The sequence below is a fragment of the Chamaea fasciata genome, unplaced genomic scaffold (assembly GCF_029207755.1).
Source record: "Chamaea fasciata isolate MVZ Bird 193981 ecotype frontalis unplaced genomic scaffold, bChaFas1.0.hap1 SCAF_6, whole genome shotgun sequence".
Taxonomy (NCBI): domain Eukaryota; kingdom Metazoa; phylum Chordata; class Aves; order Passeriformes; family Sylviidae; genus Chamaea; species Chamaea fasciata.
In genome coordinates, this window is record NW_027094091.1 from 63,694,368 (window position 1) to 63,719,604 (window position 25,237).

Genomic DNA, 25,237 nt, shown 5'->3' on the forward strand with positions numbered 1-25,237 from the left:
GCTGCTGGTTTGATTGATGAGGCTGCTGAGTGATTATTTCTTCAATTTTCCCCAAGTTCAACTCTCATAGACTAGGGTCAGTGAAAAGAGAAGTTAATTTTATGTTATCAGGTACTGATACTCAGCTTCTTTCTGTATTTAATAATATATCTTATTTGCATTTTCAAAGAGTGATCTGAAGGCACTGCTGAGAACGTAAAAGACTTGACAGGAATTTTTTGTGGGAGTTTTGCTGAATTTGTGGCAGCTGGTAGACTTCAGGAAGAATGACAGAACAAGTTCTGCCTAGCAGAAAAAGTACGAGGAGGAGGCAGTAGTAATATTTGGAGAGAGTGAGAAACTTGTGGAAGAAGAGATGAACATCTGAGCTTTATTTGAGATATAGTGCCCAGTGTGAGAGAGGAATAGGAGCAAATGTCAGCAGGAACAAACCAACCTTTCGCTCTTTAATGTAGTCATAAAAAACTTACATGTGGATAAGGAATATTTTAAACAATGTCTCAGATAGGAAATGTCATTCACATCTACTGAAAAAGAAAAAAAAAAAAACCAAGTAAAAAACCTGATGCCTGGGGCTATGCTAATTCTTTAATGTGATGGCATTCCTTTTCTGAGAGCTCTGTAAGCTTTCCAGGCTGCCAAGCATGCTTGGTGCCCATGTCTTCAAGCACTATTCCTGCAAGGTTCCCGAGTATATTTTCATTTTAATGGGTTCTTAAGTCAAGCATCTCTGGCAAAGCTTCCTAAAAAATGAGTGAGAGCTCATGCAAGGGACAATGACATTCTTTAATATTTACTGCACTAAAAATAGCTTCTAAAAACAATACACGGCATACAGAATGTTCTCCTTGTTCAAAAACGATTGTTTTTACCAGTATTTGATGGATTCAGAGGGCTCTTGGTAAGTACAGTTAATATATTTTTCCTATATATTCCTTCAGTATTAACGAGGAAATTGCTTAATATGTAATCTTGAGTAAATATTTCCCCAGTTACATTCACTCCCACTTTCTGATGTGCTTTATTCCTGCCTGAGTATTTTTTCTCCTTATAATATTTTCAGCAGTGTGGATTAATGAGCCTGTGAAAGCAAAGAATAGGAATCCTCTTCCTCTGAAGCCAGCTGCACTAGTGAACTTAGTGGATATCTGACCGAGTCCTGAATGATGATTGTATGAAGACAAGGACATGAGAAACAGAATGAGGCAAAACCACCTTCATTTTCCAAAAACTTAGGAAGTACCATCACTACACAAACAGAGAGAGAGAAGAAGAAGAAAATTAGGGGGAGCGAACCCACAGTTTGTTTCATTTTCCATTCTAACATCACTCCAACTATAAAGAATGACAGTATAAATGATCAAACAACTGTTTGCTAATGCATTATAGATAGTCATACACAATATGGCAGCTTTATACTTGTATATTTACCCACCATGAATACAAAATATACTAAGAGTGACAGGTAATGTAGCCAAAGCTTCTACTCTCTGTAAGCATCTGTGTACTATGAATTATAAATGAGAGTCTTGTGTCCAAAGGTAGCGAGTAATGCAGATAATGCCATCTGAGTAAATGAATAAATGTGAAACAGATGCTTTTTGCATTCAGGGCACACAGGTACAGCCAGGAAGCCACCGGTACAGATTATGGATGCTGGTGAGACAGCTGCTGTCTGCATCCAGTGCCAGGTGCATTCCTACCTGGGCTGCGTCGAGCTGGTTAAAAAAGCCTTTCTCTCACTCCTTTTTTACAAGTTGCTAGAAAGATGAGGTACCTTCTTATGTAGATTACTCAGATGCTTGGATTTCCTCAAGGCTTTCCTAAAAAAACAAATCGGCAACAGTTTTAGGAGAGTCCTGTATAAGAGGTGGTGAAATGGATCATTTAGTTTAAAACAGTCATAAAATAGTTTTTCTTTGCCTTTTATGCAAGCTTCTTCAGGTCAGCCATTACTTTTCATATCAACAAATATTTTGCCTCAAAATGAGATTCCATGTCTGAAAAAAATTACTGCTTTTAGAACTGATTTTAGCATTCAGAATTTTTTTTTCCCCTTACATGTAAATTGATTTATTTTATAAGCAAAGAGACAGGAGCTTGGACTATGGCTAGGGAATTAGAGGGTTCTTCTTGTCAGTACAGACAGCTCCCTTGATACCTAACAGGTAGGTTGAACTCCCTAGATAAAATATTAAACCTAACAGTGCTGACAGTTTTTACTTGTGAGATACAGCTACTGCCATTCCTTAAGTTCAAAGAAGCTCATAAGTTTATATTGCTCTTGCATCTGTCCCTTTTCTGCCTAATGCTACAGTTGTGCTGTGTCCATTTTCATGTGTGCTGAAGAAAAACTTCTGTCCTTTTCACTTGGAAGCAAAAAAGGGTCTCAAACCCATTTCCCTGCAGATTTGTCATTCATGAGTTACTTATGTCCTGTAGGGTTGGTAAAACACTGGTTACCAAGTGTGGAATGAAAGCCTATCCTAATGCAATTTTAAGAAGAAAATGAGCAAATGCAGTAATAAAATGTGTTTCTTGTCTAGCCTGAGTACTTTGAACTATACAAAACTGTCAAAAGGAAAAAGTTTCGAGGACCAGTAAATACCTGTGCCTATTTTACAATGTGCTTTCAATGCCTCTTGCATAACTGAGCATTTCAGTATAATCAGAGATTCATGTAAAGTTTTGGATGAGCCTGACAGATAACATACAGCTTCTCAGAATTTACTGAGATGGTATTTCAACCCTTAAGAGTATTTATGCAAAGCCACAAAGACAGCCATTGCAGTAATTTCATAGCATTCCCTCAAAAGTAAGTTATTTTCCTTTCACACCAAATATCCCTAGCTCTTCAAACTTTTTGGCATGTGTGTTTTCAATCAGGAAGGGGGTTTGCCTGTCATTGGCAGATTTTGACATCAATCCAGATTAATACAGATGATATCCTGAGGAATTCTGCATTTATACAGATGTAATAGAGAATTGAGCTTTGTAAGGCAAAAGCAAAGACTGAAACCAGCCGTACAGATTCCACTCTCTACCATCTTTTTTTTTTTCCTTTTTGTTTCATTGGCTCCTGTGCAAAGTCAACATAAGACACCACCATCGTTCCAATTTGGCGCGTCTACATCCCAGTTTTTCCCTCTGCTTGCAGAAGTGGAAATGACAGTACACCTCCTTTGGGTGTGCAACAGTGAGACAGATGCAATCCAACGGGGACAGCCAAACCGTTCCCTGTCCCTTCAGTGACCCATCTCTGCCACTGAGACATCCCAATATTTTGAACCCAGCAAATAAAGCAACTCTTTATGAGTTACAGGTTTTGACTTAGAAAGCAAGCAAGCATCAAACTATGCAACTGTGAATACCATAATTTTGCTTTCCAAACAGCATGGGTTTTTTTAGAATTATTGAATTTTAACCACAGAAATGTCAATAATCCACAGGTGGCTTGTTCCTATTTTCTTCATGTCCTTTCCTTTCTTTCAGCAAGTTGCCCTTGCATTTATTTCAGTGTAAAAGTTGGAGGGGACAAAAAAGAGACTGGAGGTTTTTAAAAAGTTTGAGGAGTAATTTGCAAAAGTGATAGTTTCTGGTAATGAAGGTTGTTACCTTTGCCCAGGTCTCTCAGTATGATAAAATTGTTTCAGAATGTTAATTACTGAATAATCAGATTCCCTTGAAAATGAAACCTCAACTTTTACTAAAATATCATATTCCTATATTATATTGGACTTGTAGCACAGTCAAATCAACAATTACATTAAAAGAACTCATGCAGTCTTCTCTTTAGAATGAGACTCTATTATCTCAAAAGAATTAGAGAAATATCTGTGATACATTGCCAATATGGAAATACTCATCCCATTGGCCTCTATTATCCAAAAGGAAATGAGAAAACACTTCCATTACATTTTGCAGTGATCCATGCCTTTCTCTTTTTAAGTCAATAAATATATCTTTCACTGTAGCAGTTTGTGCATGTGTGCAAAAATGACCTTCTGCAGTTTGGCTGCTGAGACGTGCTGGGAGAGGTGGCACAGGAAATGTAAAAAGAGATGCAAACCAGTTTATACTGCCAGACAAGTCCTAGCACAGAGCAACAAAATGAAAAACCTGCAAAGCCTCCTGCTACATGCACTATTTTGTTCTTTGTATTATGAGACAGAATCCCTTCCTAAATCAGTCACCCCTAATCAGTTTAATTGAGGCTGATGCTCAAAGCACAGAAAAATGCTATGAAGAGAAGGTCCCTCAAGTGACTCTTGGCCTCTGTGGAAGCACAGTCCCCTCTATCACATCATATCACTGCACACAGCCTGTTGGAAAAAACACGGATTCATAGAAGAGAGGGCATTGGAGGGGCACTCAGCACTCACTGCCTCTTCAAAAAAAAAAAAAAAAAAAAAAAGGGGAAAGAAAAAGAAAAAAAGACTTCAGAAAAAGTGCTTTGAAACTGTGAAATAATCTTTTGAATAAACCACCAGTGGGGAATACCCACAGCCACTGAGGACAGCATGCTGTTCAGCATATCAACAAAAATACATTTGGCCTGCGGCAATGCTGAGGGCAAACATATCCCAGATGGGCTAGAGAGGCCCAAATACCTTCAGAGATGAAAATTTAATTAGAGGAAATGTCACTGCAGTGAACAAAAGGATTGCTTTAGTGATTTTTCATCATTGTTTACTACAAGTGCAGTATAGTTTTAAGTGTTAGGACAGGCTAAGTACAGGAATATTCTTAAGCGCTGGAATGGATATGAAAGAAACGGATGTTGAAGGTCAGAGAATCATCTGCACTTGAGCAGTGATCAAAAGGAGTTGCACCATCAAATATTGGCAGATAGCAATTTTTAATTGCTTCAGCGATGGTAAAAGGTGGTGAAGGTGGGGCTTTCAAGCCACTATGATGGAACAAACTGACCTTATTTTGTTGATTGGGTGAGGGTTCTTGTTGCTTTGCTGTTGTGAAGTCCCAAGGATGATAAAAGCTTGGGTCTCTCTGAAACACAGAGTTATCTCTGAAAGCTGAGATGGCTCACTGCCTCCTTACCTCTTTGATAATCCACTCTCTTATTAATCCTGATTCTTGCACAAACCAGGGAAAAAAACAATCATTGCAGCACAATCACAAGGAATCAGCCCCCTTAAATGAAAATATGTGAGTTCTCATATGAGTTCTGAAAGCTGCTTGGGATAAATTAAGAGAAAATAAGACAGAGTACATCATAATATACTATATAAGACATTATAGAAAGTCTGTCAAACTATAGAATTTTCTGCATTTGGATTTTGCATCTTCAGAATGCAGGGTTTAGGTTTTAATGTGTTAATTTTCTGATATTTTTCTCATTCAACCTTTATTCAATATTTTCTGTTGCACCTTGAGCAAAACAAAATAATCACCTTAAGTGAAAGAATGATCATGATTTTCCATCATAGTATTAAAATACTGTTACTTATAGAACTCTTTTATTTTGCTATTATGTAAAAGGAATTATTTACTATTATATGTTGTCAAAATAATAACAGAAATGGTAATTACCATCAAATATCTCTCACAGAGGTCATACCAATTTCAGTCAATCTTAAGAAGATCTAGACATATAGACAGCTGGAGGGGAGATTAATTAAATTGGGCCACAATATAAGTAACAAAAAGTGAAGGAAGCATTATATAATTACATACAATTATGTATTGATCAGTATATTTTTTGGCTAATAAGGCCATAAAGATGATTAATTAAGTTAATAAAACTTTTTTTTTTAGACTAAAGATTTGTTATTATTTACATTTTTGGTCTAGATCCCTCAGATTTTACTCATGCTGTTGTGAGTTTGTTCTTCTGACTCAGATACAACGATACATAGATCGATTCTCTTTGTGCAGCAGGTACTGTGGAACTTGAAGTCTGCTGAAGAACATTCACACTGATTTTAGCAAAGTTTGGATCAAGCATCTGGAGTACTTTATTTACTTACAAAGTTTACTGGGTAATGTGTGCCTTAATTTCAGGTGATTGATTTCGGCTTCTCTTTGTGCTTTTGCTTATTATCACCTGTTACTCAGACTTCTATATTCTAGCCCAAATAATCTCCCTAGATTTTCACTGCCCAGAGGCACTGTACTTTTTCTGGCAAAAAGAACTGGCTTTGTGTTCTCCTACATTGTCATGTTAGTCCTTCCTCTTTTCCTCACCAGCTTCCTTGTTTTGATCTTTCTGTCTCTTTCTTCCTTTTCTCTTTCCTTCCTTCCTCTTTCCTTCTTTTCTTTCTCTCTCTCTTTCTCTCTCTCTGCCTGTCTGCCTGCCTTTCTGCCTTTCTTTCTATCTCTCTTTCTCTTTCTTTTTAGCAGATACAGCTCTACACAAAGTTTAATCATGTGCAGAAATTTGTTGGATGCCAAAAGACCTGCCCAAAGGCAGGCTCTAAACACATTATTGTTTGAAACCTGCAACCGAGAGTCCAACCAGCCTCTGATTAGGCAATGTGCCATGCTAAGCAGATATTAATGAATCTTGGCAACCAAGTATGAGAAATCAGCTTGCCTGCCATCCTTTCTCTGTTACAGATGGTTATTTGGAAAACCGTCCAAACAACAGAAATAGACCATATGTAAAAAAAAAAAAAAAAAAAAAAAAAAAAAAAGCTTCCCTTTTTATTTTCAGGTTCACAGACTATCAGCTTAAGATTTCACAGTATATATTATTTTTTAATTCAAGATGAGCAAGTACGTCAATATCCAAATGCATCCAAATTGTGTGACACTGAAGAAACCAATACTTTGCTTTATAGCACTGCAATTATAATATTGGTATTATGGACTTCTGGACGATCAACACAGATTCCATCTACAAGCTGAAATGACAAATTTCTTCTGGATCTGCCTATCAACACCCATAAAATGGAAGTACTGAGGTCAAAAATGCTGGATGAAACAAACAAATAGATGTTTAAAGAAATATATCACTAAACTAGGTGAACACTGGATTACATTACTGAGATTCTGAAGAACTATTAAAGACACAGTAACAAAGAACAGACATTTTACTATTCTAGTCTTACCAAACGAGTAGATAATAAATTGATCTTCATCTGATCAATTGATAGTAAATCCATCTTCATCTAAAAGACAAATCTGAAGGGAAACTAAGTCTCCGTATGTAGCCTTCTTCTTCCACTGATTATCAACAGAGTTGATCATCCACTAACTACACAGTGATTAGAAACTGAAGTCAGTATAGTACCTGACACAAGTCGTGAGACAAATAAACCTCCTTAATCAGATGTGGGTGACACCCTCTGCAGAGACACAGGAAATGTAAACATGGGTAGAAAATATCTGTGTGCATCCCATACGTAATCTCCTAATGCATTTCTTGCTAATTATTCTTCTGCAGACAATCTTCATGGAGTTATTTCCCGAACAACTGGACTAGAACAGAGAAAAAAATAATGCCTGAGAGCAAAACAAAAATTCATAAAGAGGCAAAGGGTGACACTTACTAAGAAAAAGAATTCAGAGATGCAAAATATTTCTATTTTTTTTTACATAACTGTGGAGGAACTTGGATAATTTTTCAAAATATTCTGTAACTTATGCACTACATGAACCATTTTGTGACTCTCCTACTCACAGTGAGCAGCACCTCTCACCAAAGTATTTGATCTGAATTAATTAAGGGAAAAATGCTGGCAGGTAACTAACCAGCAACAGGAAATCCCTGCAAAGTATCACTGAATGAGGGAAATTTCTCACATTATGTACAAAGCAGGAAAAGAGGTGAAAGTCTGGTGCAATAGTTTGAGAAGCAACATGAACAGGAATTTTATAGTCTTGTTATAAGGGCCATATCCTAAAAAACTCCCTCAGTGCCAAAACCAGGATGTATGAGAACTTTTGGCATGTAAGTCTTCGCTCTGAATTAAACCCACTCACCATCTGCATAAGTCTGAAGGTAATAAAGTTCACTAGGTGCTCTCATCTAAATTTTTCACAGACCAAAATCTATCTCTTTTTTAAAAAAAAGATGACTGACATTTTCCCCTCTTATTCTAAGAGGGGAAGCATATTGAGAGTCCTAGCATAATCTTCAATGTGTTCTACCTGGTGTACACTTCCTTCAGCACTGTAGAACTTTTATTTTGTTCTTAGTTTCTCTTCTTTTCATTCCGGAGTATGTCATCACAGGAATATTTTTACTATATTGACTTTATAACTTTTACATAGAAGAAAAACCAAATTAAAAAAACCCAAACAGTTAAAAGAAGAATACACACACTCATCTGCAATGAATGTCTGCAATCTATTATTTTGGCTTTATGGACTTTGAGTTGGATAATTTAAACATTCAAGAAGTAAAAGCTTTTCATCATGAGAAGACACTCAAGAAGAGGGCTATGGATTCAGGAAGGTTTCCTTGGGTTTTTATCTGCCACTTCAGAGGAGCAGAGCCTTTTGTGGTGATAGCGAGGAGGAAAACATTATATACAGCAGACGATTTGCTCATTTGATATAATATGCAAAAATCCATATGTTGTCTATAACATCTTCCTTGGTTTTTAGATTCTAACTGTGAGGTCAAGATTTTTCCTTTATGTATTTACAGCTCAAATCTGTACATCTAGAGATGTTGGAATTCTCCAAGTTCTGGTACTGTTTCCTAGAAGTAAGAAAAAAACCCATCTAGGATAGACAGTAGTGCTTAAATATGAACAGTGAATAAATCTGATATTTAGAGAAAGCTTAACAAACCCTACTGGAATAATTTACTCATAAATCCTTTAATATGAAATTCACCTGGGCAGGTAACCCAAGCACTGACACTGGTGTGGACTAGAGGAACATAACCCCAGCTATGCCAAATTAAACCAGAGACCAAATAACTTCTACCAGCTAAATCAGAGGACTGAGCTTTAGAAGCAGTTCTTCTGTGGCTTCTCTATGTGACTGCTTGAACCCACGTGCCAACCTAAATAATTACCTTTTGCTAACAAAACAAGCTTTGGGAAGTTTAATATTTGTAGAGCAAGTTGGCTAGGTCAAGCAGAAGATACTACCAAAGAACAAAGTATTGTTTCATACCAAACAAGCATAGTCTGGCACAGAGTGAATCAAAATGCAGTCCATCATTTGAAAATGAACACTAACAGAAACCATTGGATAATTCTTCCTACACCGAAGGGAAGAAAAAGTTTGTTAAAAATGTCTTAGCAGAAATCATCCAGGAAGTCAAATCACCTGCTCTGAAGAGTTTGACAGAAGAAATCAATATAACTGTGGGCTGGAGAAACTGGAGTCTGTTTTTCACACTGACAAAAGACTAACCCAAACTGACTACCAATGCTATGCCCCTCCCCCCAATTCCTGGGGTTTTTTTTTCCTTTGCTGTAGAAAATGGCATGTATGTCATCACTGAAAGTTAGAAAACATATTCTTAATGAAACAGAGAGAGAAAAACTGTCAAAATGTAAACAAGTTTGTAATGTTTGCATAGAAATTCCAGGTATCTAGGGAGCAAAATGATGAAACAGAATTAATGCTGAAATGCATCAGGCTGAAAGTAATAGAGTTACAGTGCCAGAGATATGTTGGAGGATGAGTTTTAATGAAGTGGAATACTGAACTGTGTGCCCTGAACATAAGAATTAAAGCACAAAGTGATGGTGCAGAATACACAGGAAGCTAATGGTGTGAAAGACAGCAAGAGGCAAAGAGGGATGACATATAAAACTGGTGTTTCTACGGTCAGGATCTGGGCAGAGAGATCTGTGTACTCTGAAAAGGAATGAACACATTGCCTCAGTTTGCTGTGCGGACAACTGAGCTAGGGAAGAGAGCAGGAGAGACATGGGAAACAAAGTTATGCAGATGGAAATTACCATGGTAAAAAGAATCATAATTTGGTTGTATGTACTCATAAAGTAGTAATCCCCAAGTAATTGTATGTACTGAGGTAAAGGAACGGGAAAATCTCAAGCCAACAACCCTGACAGAACTGGTATGTAGGATTGCAGGATTGCAGGTGAGTATCCCAAGCAAATCTATAAAAGCACTGAAGAATCTCAGCAATACTGCCAATGTTCAGAAAGAGAACTGAAGATCATGGTATTACAGCCTGAAAGCTGAACATTCATTACAGGTGATTGAGAACTAATTTATCATTGCAAACATACAAGGTAAGTTTGGAAAGGAGGAAAAAAAAAAAAAAAAAAAACAAAAAAAAAACCCAGAAAGAAACGTGTGATAATGCAGAAATTCTGCATTAACAGAACATAGAAACTGTCAAAAGTTTAGGTACTATTAACGTCTGATACAATAATATGTGACCAAAATTAATTAAAACAAAGGATGAGATGTAGCTGAAGATAGCGAGGTAAATGAGCTGCTATTTAAATGATAGCATATTAGTATGTATTAGCACACATACTAGCATATTAGTATATATTATTAATACAGTCTGTCTATAAACCCAAAGTAAATGTAGTTGCTTTTAATTAAGGCTGTTTTATCCTATCTCAGGTAGCTAATACAGCTCTGAATTGCTTCTGGTTGCTATAGCTCTCTGATTTCAGCTTGTGATGATCTTGGTTCTAGCAGTCTCCTTTCCCACATCTAACACTATTGTGGTCATTGCTTTTTTCACTTGTACGATCAAAGCTAAACTGAATATAAACTATCTTGGTAGTTTGGCTATTTTCTTACATATATTCTTATCTTAATTTCTTTTTTTTTATAATTTAATAGTGTGTACTACACCAAGGTTTCCTAGAAAAGGTAAAATCATAGGTCTGTGCTGTTCAGCTGAACATGTCAAGTAAAAGAATTTTTTTTCTTGGACTGTACATTTAAATCAAGTGTCCATTGCCAAATTTCAATAGAGTCAGAAAAAATCTTTTCCCTCACTTAGGAGATATCGTTAGTTCCTTACTTGGACTTACTGCCTTTCGGTGCTTTTAGCTTTTAATTTTGAGTGGAGATAGTTCTCTTCTATATTTTGAACAAATACCATCTAGCAGAATTTTTTTATTTTATTTTATTTTCATGCACTTCACCAAATTCTTTCATCTCTCTGGCACTTGCTTTTCTGCATGTCAGGATCTCAGCCTTTTTTTCAGCTTCAGTGACATCGAATATCATTTTTTCAGTCTCTGTTGTTGTCTGCTAATTTCTCTATTCAGCCATTCTGCGGCACTCACTCATAGCTAGTTAAATTTTGGGTTGGGGTTGTTAGTGAGGGAATGAAATAAATCAACTCTTTGCATCTCATTAGTGGTTTGAAGGTCCCCCTGGTCAACTGTATGTGTTGATTTATACCACCTCCCAAGCAGCATTTAAATCTTCCTTTTCCTACAGTATCAACAGAATTGAAACCTGTTATTCATGTCAGAAATGTATTGCTCTTTCAGTAGGTTTATGTCATGGTTTCTGCAGCTTCATTTTTGAGACCACAAGTCTCAAGCATTCATTAACCTAAATCAAAGTAGTGCTTGGACGAGTGTCCAGCACATGATCAAGCTGAGTTCCAAAGAACCAGGATGCCCATGAGAGCCACCTCCACTCTCAAGAGAGACAGGCAGCAGGCTCCCCATGGAAAGCCCAGTTCTACTTTCAGCTGACTTCCTTTCCCTCACTCTGAAGGGATGTGGCATTCTTTAATTTCTTGATTTTATTAATCCCTCCTTCATGGCAAGTCACAAGAAGTTAGAAGCCTTTGGTGAGAACCAGAGTAAAAATTCATAAATTCCTTCACTTCCTCTTGTGAATTAAGAGCATAAATACCCACATCACTGTGCTTTTCATCACAATTTGAACACCCTCTCATGACAGCTTCCTGTGCAGTCATTCAAAGCTCAGAGTCGTTTAGTAGGTCTCTGCCTCTGACAGCACCTCTAGAGTGCAGTGAATGCACTGCCAAAGTGATAAAATGACCCTCAACAAACCCCCTCCAGCCTGCTGTACCAACCAGGCCACGTTTTTTACCCAGCCCTTTTTCAATTCTGACTTTCTCACCTTGTTTAGTTGTCCTGGCTCCCTTTTCTTTTACAGTGTTTAAATCCAGTAGTCAGGACAGAGCCTTAAAAATCACTTGCATTGAAAGATTTTCCGGAAACATTTTCCTTTGCTTCTCCAGTGATGCACACATTCCTGGCTAATTAATGTCAAAATAATATTTCTATTCATGCTGTTGCCAGTAAAACGTGCTGCAAATATCCAAGGAAGGTAGTGTACCAATGGCAGCAACCTTAACAGAGCAAAGAGGCAAAGTGAAATTGCACAGGAAGAACAGCAACCCAAAACCTCGATGGCAGAAGCACAGAGAAAAAAGGCACATGCTTGACAATATTATATTAATGCTTTCCATCAGTCTCCCGTGGTCTTTTAAAGAGAGTTAAAAAGTTAGCTCTACCAGGTGAAAGAAAAAAAGCATTTTCTCTGCAGAATATGACACTTCTCTAGACAAACTCACAAATAAGACACCCTGTTCTATTAAATTTTGTAACTATTCGAGCACTGCCATCTGCAAATGAGTGATGGAGGATACCCCAAGCATGTTTCCTCTGCCAGAAAAAAAAAAAAATACATTGACATTTTCTTTTGGTTTTAGAAGAGAGAAATCACTCTGACCATATTACTTGGGTCCTAGAATACACAGCAAAGAATCTGAGGTGCTTGCTTTCCGCTTACCTTGCCCTCAGGTATTTAAATTCTTTTTATCTTCATTTCCATTTCTCCTCTTTCATTTTTACCTCACATTTATATAACTTTCCTTCAAAGCTCCCCAGTGTCTCCATGTCATCTCAGGTGTTTTTCTTGCCAGTTCCATCACATAAATTGCTTCCAAATTCCATTGCAAAAGCTTCTCACCTAGTAACAAGAAATTCATTTTTAGTGCTTTTTCTAATTTTGAAGAAATTAAATGGAAATACATATTTCAAAGCATTCATGACAGGCAGACTATCAGTCTCCACATGCATTCGTTGCAACTTATTTTATGTTTTCAGTGTATGCTTCCAGCATCAGATCAAGATTTGACAAATGTATCTCCAACAGTTTACTTCTCCTAAAAAAAAGATCATAGGAAAAAGTTGGATTATTTTTTTAACAGTGTAGAGGCTATATACTGAAACCATATGTGGTGTTTCTATTAGGGAATATGTAAAGATTCCTTGGTTTTAATTGACATCACATACACCATAAAACATTTTTTTTTCTCTGTGAATATTGACTCAAACTAGTTGCTTGTACAGAGTTACTTTTATTTTTTCGTATTTCATTTGTTTTTTAAGGAAATCAAGGAAAAGCAAACATACCTTGGTTGTGAAAATAAATTATCTTTCCCTTTGAATCAACACAAAAAAGATACTTTGAACAAATCTTCTTTTTGCTGATTTTTAACATTTTCTCTCTTGAATATAAACATTTTAAACCTTCCTCATTTGAATAGCCATGCCAGTTAGGGAAAACCAAGGAAATTTAACAATTAACCTGAAAATTGTAATACTTAGGTGAAGGGATTAGAGGATGGGTTGCAAATCCTGCTGTTGCACCCTACACCCGTGAATGGCAAAGTATCCTTTGGAGTTAATGCAGGACAATTAAAGGGATATTGAGAAAATTAAAGAACTCTGATCTGCTACATTTACGAGTCCAAGCTACTCCTTCAGGTTGTTAAGATTCAGTCAGCCATTAAAGCCTTGGTTTTTACATCTCAGGCGCAATCCCCAAGCTCCATAACTCTAGTGGTCTGAGAGGGTGGGAATGGAGAAAGCAAATGAGAACTCTTACTGGAATTTCTCAACTTTGCAAGAAGTTTGGCAAATGTAAGTTTGGTCTGAGCACCTATGCTCAGCCCCAACTTTCATGGATTTGATCACTTCCTCTGGATTCAATGTATTCCTGTCATGACACATATTTTGGAGGTTAACTGCTAAAGGTCAGAACTGGGGTAGTTCAAGGCTATGTGAAAAGGTGTATTCAAATGTTCTTTGAATATGAACATTTTACCCCTGAATCTCCCAGACCATGAAATCCTCCTTGCTCATGTAACAAGAAAAAAGGCCTCCACTGGTTCTCCATTCTTCCACACAGGAAAAGTGAATCGTGTGACAAACAGAAATCGACAGAAAGTCCTGGGAAAATGAACAACTTTTCAAAACATTGATGACAGCTCTAATTTGAAGGCACTGAAAAAAATAAATATTAAGGAAAGGACATTAATTTCTATTCACAGCATTCTCACGAATTAAAGGTTAAAAACAGGCAGTGCAAACTTACTAGCAGTTGCCAGCTCATATTTAAAACATTGTCACATCAACTTATTCTTTTGAGATAATGTCACTACACTCACGCTATACACAAATCTTGCTTCTTTCCCCTTGCCATTTATTTGCCTTTGTGGCAGTAATTAGCAAAGGTCTCTGATTAACTCAGAGAGAACTGAAGACATAAAACAGGAGCATGAAGTGAAATGAAATTTCTATTGTTATATTTAACCTCCCTCTTACATTTCACTATACAAATAGGAATCAGGAAAAAAGAAATTGAGAACTTTTTTTTTAGATTCTTAATAATATTTTTCTCTTTTTTTAAATTTCATATTTCACATCTGAAGTTTTTTCTGCCTTTTGTCCTTTTTCCACTCAGTAACCTCTCTTTATGGCAATTTTGTTCTGTCCAAATATTAGACTATGAATTTCTAAAGCTAGCTAAAAAGCTCTGAAACATGACTTGAAGCTCCTTCTGCTGTGGGTTTTTGCATCTATTAGATGTCCTGATAAAACCAATTTTCGAGCATTAGTGAAAGGATCAAGCTCAGGAAAATAATTTCAGGAAAGGTTATTGTTATTTGTTTTGGTCCAGGTTTAGCCATATAAGCACAGCATAAGTAATTGATCCAGCATATTTTAGGAAAGCATTCAGGAGATCAAACAAGAAAGAACATGAAATCAAAGATGGAATATGGCAATAACCTCCAAAACCAACTTTATTCTCAGAGAATTTAACAGGGAATCTCACTTTCCAATTTAAGTACGTACTTACCTCTCTCTTTTGCTGCTTTTTCTGGCATCCCTGGGGCTTCCATGAAATGAAGCATTAAAAAAAGCCCAACAAACTATGCAATTTACAGGAAACAAATGACTTGTGATTCATAGCCTGATATCCTGCTTCATACTTAATTGATTCCAGTTAGGCATAGCGGGACAGTAGTATTCTGCATTTTATGGCCTAGCAGAAATGTCAGCCATCTGTTTGCACCTGCTGAAGTTGCTAGGGATAAGCACTACAAATCCTGTGAGCGTCTGGGCCTAGATTTCTAGAGCAAGAAAGTGGTTTTTCTTGGTGGCTTCAACATGAAGGTATTAATAACAAATGTTCAAATGTTAGAGACAAGTTTGAGAGGGAATTCTCCCTCCAATCCAAACAACGTGATCATTCTCATCTAAACCCAACCTTCAGGAGGATTGAACAGACATTTACTCATTGCAATTTTGCAGCTAAGCTATGGTGGATGAACTAAAGTGTAGAGTCTGTATTACTTGGGACAGATGGGAAATTAGCATGTCATAAAATTCATAAAAAAGTGGTTGATGATGCTGTCTGCCTCAAGAAAATAATTACATAATGATTGTCTCCTTTGAGAATACCAACAGACTAGTTAGAGATCAGCCAGTTCTCTGATTTACCTATTAGTAATATTTTTAGGTGTTTGGTATCCTTCAGGTAAGAGTTTTGTACTGATAATTAAGAATTCTAATCCTTAGCTTTAAATTTTTAGATACTTTGTGTACCGGAGCCATAGTGAAACCAACTTAGGGACCTTGTTTCAAATATTTTGTTCTAATTTAGAAGCTGATTGTTTTCTTTTAATGTTTCTCAAAGTGGTTAAAAATTTGTACAAATGTACCTTTTCTTAAAAAACCTCATTTTTTTCCCATACAGCATAAAAGGTGGTGGTGTTCAGCTGGTTCATTAAGAGCTTTGCCTTTGTCTTAAATACATAACCAGTTATGTATTTTCTGGGCTAAATAAAAAAGACCAGCTACACACAGGTTCCTGGGTACAAGAAATATAAACAACTAAAGGCAACTGAAATTCTTGGAAAATATTAGTATTCCTAATGATTTTTTAAAATGCACCTTCAGAATGAAAATTTATATTAAAAAATAACCCCTTTGGAAACTATACAGAACAGCATTTTGATTTACTTTCTGCTCCAGCACAGGTCTCAGTGTTTTGGAGGCAGGTCTAAATGATGGAGCTGACTCTGGAGTGTAAGGGCCCATGAACTAACTCATCCCCTGGAAGAGGGATCTTGGAACACTCTTGTGGGACAGTTTAGATCAACCATTTTTATTGAACTGGACCAATTCTAGAGGAACTATTCTTTCCCACCTGCCCACTTTTCAGAGGTGAGCTTTAAAGCTGTAAGGATGAGAGCACCTAATTTACTTCAGTGCAAACTTTGTCTGGTTGGCTCAAATCAACCTCATCTGCAATTTAAAGTAAAGAAGCGAGCTTTGCAATGAAATAAACGACCAATGTTTATGGAGTTCTGCCTGGGTTTGCTGTCTACCAGCTGTGGGAAACTATCCAGTACCTGAGGGATAGTGCAAGTTGTTAAATTGAGACATAGTGAATGAAGCAGGATTTTTTTCTTTTCTAGAATCCACAAGTGTTCTGTCCTTGTGCTAATGTTCAGATATTAAACTGCAGTCTGATAATCCTTTGTTGTGCTCTGGAATTATAAATACCTTCAAACCTGAAGTTTAAGGATGCTGGTGCATGTGAGGGTTGTCATTAATATATTATGAACTGTTAACAATGGGAAAAAAAAATCTATTTCTTTTTCTGAGAACTCTTCTGTTCTGGGGTACCAAAGACGATCATTATACCTTTTGACTTATTCATAAAGTTAAATAACATATACAGAAGAGACAATGCATTCAACATCTCTTTTGTGCAAGAAATTCAATGTTAAAATCTGCAAAGAAGTAAGTAATTCTCTTAGGAGTGATAAAGCTCAGAGAAATTTACAGAGAAATGCTACTGCAAAATAAACCAGGATAAAAAGATAATGTTAATAATATAAAATCTATTTATTTGCCTTTTGTTAAAACTCTTATTTTTATTTGGGAAAAGAGGAAGTTTCCTCCTTTTGGAAGGAGGGGACTCCATTAGCTCAGAGAAGCCCTTGCAGTGGCTCCAGTGAAGCTTGCAGTAGGCTGTCCTTGGATGCCAGCTGTGAAAGCAGCAACAAATATCTACCTGCTTCTCATCTGCCTACAACTATCCATCATTCTAACATAATATAATCCATTACTAGGTGAATTCAAATAGCCACAAGTCATCAGAAAGGCAGGGATAAGGAAAGCTGCCTGGCTCAGGTCAGACAGCACAGCTGAGGAGTAAAGGGAGACAAAAGGAGTTAAAGTAGGCAAGGAGGCAACAAAGTGTTTTAATCAGGTCAGGAGGTTATAAACCAAGAAAATCAGCTGGTAAAGGGGAAAGTCAGAAGTGCTTATCTGCATCAGTGCAGTCAAATTAGGTCAAAAAGGTGTAAGGAAAACTAAAATTTGGGCAACTGGCATTGCAGTTTGTGAAGGCACACCCAAGTCAAAATTTTACGAAAGCAAACAGTTTCTGCCTGGGAGTAGTGACTCTCAAGGTATTTAAACTACTCCAGCTCTTTTTAAAAGGAACACGTGGCTATTCCCTGAAATCTCATAGGCATCATCAGAATGAGGGGTCAGATTAATGATCCAAATGTCACTTAAGCTAAGGACTGTCCCAGCAGTCAACTGACATACACAGGTACATAAACACACACCCACCTCAAAGCTTTCCTGAAGATTGACAGATTCTCTCAACTTTGCATACACAGATGACATTCAATCCATTATTCCAACCAGCTCCCAAAGGTCTCAATCATTCAAGATTTATATCTTAGCTTGTCGATGGAATCCACTTTATTTCTGGCAAAGAAATACTGAACAAGGAAATTGGAGCTAAGCAGTTCACAGAAATATGAACCTGACTCTTTGAAGAAAATATTTTGTGCCATATTTGCATTTTTCGGACAAAGTTCAAGGAAATCTATTTCTATACCCATTTACTGGTACAATCAATGCAATGGGAGGCTAAAATAGGGAATACAGGATATCTGTATGCACTTTTTTTTCATCATATCTAGGCAATGATAACTCAAAGATTGTCCTCATATCACACATTTTCAACAATTAGCTTTTTTCAGGAAAAACAATTTACTATTCAGGGAACTTGTACGTGAGATATAACCACAAACAGTTTTCTTGAGGAAAATCCTCACTGAGTTGTGTTAGCTCCAAAGAATGAAACAGAAGATTTGCAAGACCGATGGCTTTTCGAAGCTCAAATATTTGAATGTTCTTTAAACACTGGAAGAGCATAAGATAAGAAAGCCTGACTTAATTATAGGTTCTTGATATAATTGCTACTGAGAAACAGCAAATGGGTTTTTTATTATATATATTATTAAAAATATTCTTTTGGCTCTTCTAAAAAGGTTTTAAAAGCAACACTGAAGTTCTTATGACTTTTTTTTTCTTACAGCCTTTTTTTTAACTTCCATGCAGGATGATACCTTCAGCCCTGTTTTCTGACAAGACTGTGCAGAGAGGTCACTATATTTCGGTGGGGAACACAGAGATATTCCACCTGACATGGCATTGTTAGCTGACCTCTAACCACATCAAGATGCCAGCAAGCTGCTCCACTGCCAGTCTCTCTCTGAACATAACCCAAGGCAGTGGTGATGGACTTCATGAGAAATATACAGCTTATTAAACTGGAAATCAACAAGTCACAGAATCACTGATCCTTATGCAGGGGAACAGATATCAGAATTTTTATGCTGGCTTTAATGCTCATTACAAATTCAGCTATTTCCCATTTACTCTAGAGATATAAAGGGAAGAGTCTAAATAAAGTTTAGTCCTTTGCAGGGCCCAACAGTAAAACCCTTCAGCTTATTAAAAAATTAATTCTGTTTGGCATATTCTGTCTGTGTTTAACCCTTCTAAAGAATTCTTATGTAAAGGTCATTTTTAATTTCTGAACAATATCTCCCAGAACAGGCTATTTAAGAATGACAGAATCTCCAATACTTAAAGCCAATGAATATATGCAATATATGCATGCCACTAAATTTAAGCATTTGTATTAGATTTAAAACAAACAGGCAGCTTACTAACCAGATCAGTACAAAAGCAGTTTCTGTAATCGAGTTGGCACCAGTTCACAGAAAATATAATTTGAAAAGGTTCACATTTAAATGAAACTTGCTTTTCATGCTCAAATGTCATTCCAAACTCCAAGGATGAGGTATTAACCCTTCATTCTCTTTGATTTAATGAAACTCAGCACTGAGCTTGAATAACCTTGACTGTACTTACTCACCACAATATAAAAATTAAACAAAACACCCATCTTGCAATCACCTAATTCTAAGAAATACCAACCAAAAATATATGCATAAACCTACAATTTGCAGCTAAACTTGTGCCTTTAACTTTCATCAGGGGTGGGGGAAACCTAATTCCTGACTTTATCAACTGTGTCCTCAAAAATGAGCCACTCACCCCTTTCCAGCAGTGTTTTTCCCCACATTTGGGGAGCCAGACAGATGAAGGCTTTCTCCCCCCCAAAAAAGAGCCAAAACCTCCCAGCAAGGGCAGCTCCACTTCTAGCTCCCCCTCTCATGCATCTGAACGGAGGAGAGGATTAAGCTCCAGACAATGCTGATAGAACTATTCCAAATACAGAGCTTTTCCAGAACATTGCCCTCCAGAGAGACTCGGCTAGTCCATAGAAAATGACCCCATAGGGAAGTCACATGTAAATCCTCCTCTTCTTACAATCAGTCAGACCACTGGAAAACATGCAAACATACAAAGGCACATTAAATGTGTGTAGGTGAGTGCAGAGTACGTACACACAGAGATCTAGTTACACACATAGGCATACATATATATATATACACACACGGATATACACAAACTCATGCACATTTGTGCCACAGCCTAATTTGCCTCGAATTCTGTCTTTCTGTAAAAACTACAGAAGGGAATGGAAAGCAGCTTCTGCTGTATATATATTTATATGCACACACACACACATATATATATACATATACAGCATATTCAAGTTGGCAGGAATATTAGAAACCCAGAATGATTTGTGTCTTCACTTTCTACTTTGCCCCATAGCCACCTGGTTTTGTCATGAGCACTGAACCCAAAATCTGTCAGGAAGAGTGGTCTGACACGTGTCTGCTGCTCACAGTCAAAAGCAGCAGATACCAAAGGACACAGAGGTTTATCTGTGCAAATTTGTTTGCAGAGTTAGAGGTAGATGGGTTTTCTGTGACCCCTATCCATGGCCATCCTATGTAATTTCCAGCAATGGAGCTGAAGAGATCTTACAGTTCCCTCAACACTCAGATTTCTTTTACGAGATGTAGAGCTTGTATTGGTATTTCTAAAACCACCTCCAAATATTATTACTGGGTGCATTTCCAGTGGCAGAGTGGTCACACTGACTTGCTGCAAGACACTTTGGTTTCACTCAGTGCCTTTTCCTTCCACAGGCTCTCTTCATTCTTCAGAACTGAAATGCTTAAAGTTTTGCATGATTTTTATTTTTTTTTAAAGGATGGTACTTCTCATTAGTCGAGCTTTTGAATTACTGAAAGGCTGTGTAACATTTAATTAGTCTTTATCTTTACAAGTAATAAAATGAGTACCTTTAGGTAAAAGAAGGCAGTCCCTGGCGTGCTGCTGGATAACAGCAAGTTTTTGATTTTTTATTCAAACAGCTATCAAACAGATTATAATTTTAGCTTCATTATTTGGCTAATTCACATTTCCTTAAAAGACACATGAGAGCAGGTTTATAAATATTGCAACAAAGAAATTTGGAGTCAACAGTAGGAGAGGTTTCGAAACTGACAGATCAGAACAATACTTGTAAAAATACAGTTTGTATTACCTGTAAACTGTTTGGCATCAGCTAGTTTCATCTAAATAGCAATATTCAAAAACTTCTGATACTTTTGCAATTTTTCTGTTGATTATTGACACACCACATCTTTGTCTTGATTCATCTTCAGTATGATCATATAATTTCCAAATATTAGAGGCCTCCTTTCAAAATTTAGGAATGTTTTAGACTTTGTCGACCAACCAGACTGCAAAACAAAAACCCCACAAGGAAAAACCTAAATTTTAGAGTTTCGATTTAAATTCAAAGTTAGTATCAAGAATGGCTTCTCCCAAAGACATACTGCGAATTATTTCTCAAACCATCAATGTAAAATTTTCTCTCTGAAAATCTATTTCAGATGGAATGCAAACTAGAGTGGTGCTTTTTACCACATGAAAGGTATTTGTGATTCACATCAGTAAACAAACGACCAGGAGTAACTTCTTCTTTAGTACCCGCGACGCCTTGAGTTTTATCTTTCATGCTTTTCAGATTCTGTGCTGCCTAGGGGTGCAGTTCTGAGCCTCATAATAAGTGTTAGTCAGCTCTCTTCACAGAGCAGGGAGACAAAACAAATCCTTTCCCTGTTGAAGACCGAGGACAATGAGTACAACTTTCAGGTCCAAAAGTACAAACAAGGGTGGACTGAAGGGAGGAACAAGAAGGATGAGACCTCACAACCTGTAATTGGACAATTAACCCAAATATGCAAATGGACCAAAACTTATAAAAGTTTGAGACCTCGTGACCAGCTGTGAATTTTGTGACCATTCCAAGTCCATCCTGGGTGTAGCCCCGGTCAGGCTCTTGTCCTGCCCAAGGTGTATCCTAAAGGCCTTTCAGTAAATATCTACTTTATTCTCTAGGTCTGTCCAGTCTCTGTTTCATGTCAGCCTTCCTAAAGGCATCACCTGCATAGAAGTAGTGAAGAACTACTGTGCTACTTGGCAGGTTTGGAGGTTTTTAGGGAGAGACACTCATGACAGGTGTCCTGATGCACCTGCAGGAGGTTCTGAGTGCATAATAAAGAAGAATTTCACTGGACAAAATGTAACCAACTGTGTGACTCAACACAGGAGAGGTGACCAGGGCAACCACAAAACCCTAGCTGAAATGCAAGGAGCAAATTTATTTCATGACCTCAGTAACTGGAGGATCACAAACCAGCACCCGGGTGGAGATCCAGGAGTGGGAACACCATCTGTGGTTTCCTCTGTGTGCTCCGTGACCTCTGAGCTTTCATCTCCCTCCAAAACAGGGAGCTCAGGTGTGTCCCCGAGAGTGCACCCAGGTCTCTCCAAACACTGATGTGATCTTTACACAGGTACTTTACTTCTCAAAACAGAGGACAAAGAGCAGTAGGTGTGATGTGTGGGGTTTCCCACTTGGATATTTTTAGGACCAGGGTATTGCCAGCTGCAAGATCACCTGAGGGAATCTACCCTCTCCTCACCAGTTTTCCTCATTTAACCCTTTCCTCCCAACACCAATCTATGTGGTGCTTGAGTTTAAAACTGTGGCATATGCAAAATGTACATAATCTAAAGTAGATTGGGGTAATCTCCATTTTGGTGACATTTCCCTAGAGGTACACCACAGGTCACAAATACAAAAACCAAAAGTACATTTCAAGACACATAAAAGTACACACGTTATTATATCCTTTGGACTCAGCCATGCTAATTCATAATTCTGACTACAGGATTTCTCCAGACTTTTAATGATCAGACTGAATAAATGCAATTAACATCCACTTTCTGAGACAGAAAAAAAAACTTGCCTAATTCAACTTTTACAATCTATACACAGTTTTTTAAGCTGCAAGTTCATTTCATTGGACTAGTTGGTGCAGAATAAATTCTACCTTTTAAAGTAATGTGACATTAATATTTTGTAACAATGACAAAGAGTGGCTAAAGCAATAACAGAACACTTGCACTTCCAATACACTGAGACACCACATGGAAAACAAAAGGACTTCCAGAAACCCTTTCTGGTGACATATTGAGGTCACAGTGAATCTGTTTCTGGCAGCACCAGGATAACATTTGCAAATTCTTAACTTGTGGGTGTTGTGGAGAACAAAAATGACTGATCATATTAAATAATTCTTGTGGCTAGTCAAGCTCATCCAAGTACTCCTAGTAATGCACAGCACTGGTTATCATTGCTGCTCATTTTGGACTGCTTAGATGATAAACATTCCCTCCACCCTCCTGTTCACTGAAGAACAGGTAATCTGTTCCAGCTCTAGTACCATTTTTGGGTTTTAAAAGTGATCTTCCATTTCCTTTTTGACCACTCTTTTGATCTGTTCCCTTCACTGTTCCCCTGAACTTTCAGTGCAGTCCTTAAGGTTAATGTTCCTCAGGACACAGTAAAAACAGAGTGTATCATTTCAGTTTCTTCAGGAAAAATATAAATAAGAACTACAAGCACAGAAAACTTAATTATGTTGCTTTTTGTTTAACATTGGACAGCTTGTTCATGTGCACAGAAAAAAACTCCAGCCTCAACAATATTCAAAGATATTAAATGGGAATAATTCCCTGATCTCAGTATTTGTAAAGATTTAAAACATGAAAGACAGTTATGCAGTGCAAAACAGGATTTAAATCATATTTTGTGTAAAAAAAATATGTCAGCCTAGTATGTAGTAAATAAAACACATTAGGTAAAAAATGCAACTTAGCAGTATGGCATTTCTTGACCTAAATGTAGAAATGTTCTAAAAGATTCAATTTAATTTCATTTCTAAAAAATCTCTAATTGCTATAGTTCTAAATGGAGACACGTGTAAGCAAAGCAAATAATTAGTCTGTAATGCATACATGACCTGGAATAAATAAATAATGGTAATGACAGGTGAGAAGACACAAATTATGCTACAGCGTTAGCAGTGATCTTTCCACCTTTAATTTGTTTTAAAACAATGAATTTACATTCTAAATGAAAGCAGGAAGATTTTTTTCTCCTTTTTTTATCTTTTTCTGAGAGAGAAGAGACTTCTAAAATGCAACAACGTATGGCAAGAAAGAAGCCATCAGGATGAAAAGGAATTCATTTTCCCTCTCTTGCTGTACTCACTGGAGCAGCCTCGACAATTTATTCTGCTGGGTTTTTTCCCTTCTCTGGGTTTTACATTTACACATGAGTTCAGCATCTTTCTAGCTGATGAAAAAAGAACGTATAAAGGGAACACTTTATTTCTGTTTGAACATGAAAGGTCTGTGACACACGGCTGCTTTTTCTAGCATTTGGTCAATATCTGCAATAAACAACAGCTGGCAGTTTTTTGAGAGGGTCCAGTAGGCTCTGTGTAACCAGGATTTGCTAGACAACTTTTCCCTTTAATTTACACCTATAATAAACTAGTTTTTAATCAATAGACATGGCCAATAGACTTGTTTTTTGTTGGTCTTTAGGTTGTTTTTTTTTTTTTTTTTTCTTTTCTAGGCAGTCAGGAGATAGGAGGGAATAGTTTAATATTAATAACATTCAGTGTATATAAATACAATTTGACCTAGGTAAATGCCAAAAGAAATTTGAAAGCAAAAGCAATATACAACCTCTATAAAGATATATTGCAGCCGGTATTGCATCAGTATCTTTCAGATGTTTTAAATTACTTTTTTTGTGAAAGCTATGGGTGTAGACGGAGAAAATAGTCAGTTATTCTTTGTTTGGTCAAAGTTTGTTACTTTTCCAGTGTCCTTGTTCTCATAATTGGTTAAAGCTTTAAAAACAAGGCCATTATTTCAAATTTTATATTGCATAAAGCAGAATAACATGGAAAAGTCTAATGAAAACGGAAATTGGTTAAGCAATTTACAGCTGGAAAGAGAGAGAATATCAGCTTCAGACTTGTTGAACCAGTATTAACCACAAGGATCTCAAAAAATCTGCCTTTTTTAGCAGAAAACTGCCTTTTTAGTTTAAATATGGCTCAGTGTAGTTCAGAAGAGAGAAAAGTTCTCATTTCTCAACACAGAAGGCACAACATAACTTTACAACTAATTATTAAAAAGAAGACACAGTTAGAAATACAATTACTTGCTACCTTCACCTTAGGATCATTACTGCCAAGGTAGACTAATAACACAATTACTTTCATAAGAAGTTCTTATTTTGCTGAATTAACAGAAACTGGTAGATGTACAATTTAATATGCAAATTGAAAAAGGGAGTTGTAGAATTCTGGCAAGATTTC

The 25,237-nt window shown here is 36.9% G+C and overlaps 1 long non-coding RNA gene across 4 annotated transcripts in view; it reads right to left on the bottom strand.

Annotated features, from left to right (window-relative positions):
- Positions 1-223: 223 nt before the first annotated feature.
- The window catches only part of LOC136291492 (uncharacterized), an 83,568-nt gene continuing 58,554 nt past the window's right edge, over positions 224-25,237 (bottom strand). For 2 of the 4 annotated variants that reach the window (XR_010721572.1, XR_010721571.1), the window contains exons 3-10: positions 21,034-21,232; positions 19,626-19,915; positions 17,841-17,995; positions 14,014-14,192; positions 12,694-12,873; positions 12,019-12,250; positions 1,704-1,823; positions 224-1,248 (exon numbers count right to left, since the gene is read on the bottom strand). This is a non-coding gene — a long non-coding RNA (uncharacterized lncRNA). The remainder of the gene's footprint in view (positions 1,249-1,703; positions 1,824-12,018; positions 12,251-12,693; positions 12,874-14,013; positions 14,193-17,840; positions 17,996-19,625; positions 19,916-21,033; positions 21,233-25,237) is intronic. The other 2 variants (XR_010721573.1, XR_010721574.1) reach the window with 2 other exon arrangements.